This window comes from Stenella coeruleoalba (assembly GCF_951394435.1).
Source record: "Stenella coeruleoalba genome assembly, chromosome: 2".
NCBI lineage: Eukaryota > Metazoa > Chordata > Mammalia > Artiodactyla > Delphinidae > Stenella > Stenella coeruleoalba.
The window spans coordinates 77,880,589-77,881,550 of record NC_137147.1 but is presented as its reverse complement, the minus strand read 5'-3'; positions in this window follow the sequence as shown (position 1 = coordinate 77,881,550).

Sequence of the window (962 nt, the reverse complement as noted above, 5' to 3'; positions counted from 1 at the left end):
GTTTTAAAATACACGATAAAAAGTATTTTCCTCCAAAATATGGCTAAGAAGGAGCAAGTGTAACTCGTCTTTTCGTGTTTCTTAGTTTTGCCCGCCACACCCTTCGTGGTCCCGCCCCTTTGCCCTTAACTCACTAGACAGGCAGTTTCTGGCCACCTTCCGGGGTCCTGATTTTGAAAAGAGGAGCGGGCCAATCAGAGTGTGGAACGTTTTTTGGCGCTGCCGTTTGAGGCTGGACTGGAACAGAAGGTGGGCCGGCCGAGGTGGCTCCGGTTGTCTGTCGAGGCGGTGGGGCGGAGGCATGAGGAGGGACACTTGACTTTCAGTGAGCGCACCCGGATGTGCTGGCCGGGGGCGGCAGGCAGGTTGATGGAGGAGGGAGGGAGCAGCCTGTGAAACGGTGACGGCGGCCACCAGCCCGGGCGGGGACCGGGACTGGAAGAGGCCCCTGAACAGCCGGCTGGTCCGGCGACTGGGCTAGGGTGGGGGACTCGGGGCCGCAGGGACTAACGCCCAGCTGAGTCTGCGGGGGGTGGGGCAGGAGGGGCGAGGAGAAGGGTTGTCTTTACAGTTCGGAGAGAGACGAGGGCAAAGGGAGGTTTGGAGGAAGGTGGCCTGAAATAGAAGCTGGTAACGGGCGTGGTACAAGGAACCGAAAGGATATGGAAGAAAGAAGGGAGGTCTGTGTAAGTAGCCGAAAGGATTAAGTGACTAGAAAGAATGCCGGTGTAAGTGAAGGAAACGTGAGGTGTGGCTAGGTCAAAGGGCTAAGAGAAGACGGTCGGTGGAGCAAGGAAAAAGCCGTGGAAGTGGCTGGGGTCCGGGGCCGGAAGAGTGCCAGACGTGGCCGGAAGGCAGCGGAGCTGAGCGCAAAACTGAGAGTGTTCGGAAATTGGAAGACTTGGTGGCGAAAGAGGGTCAGGACTCAGATCCCACCTCGGAGAGTGGGCGACGTGTCCGGG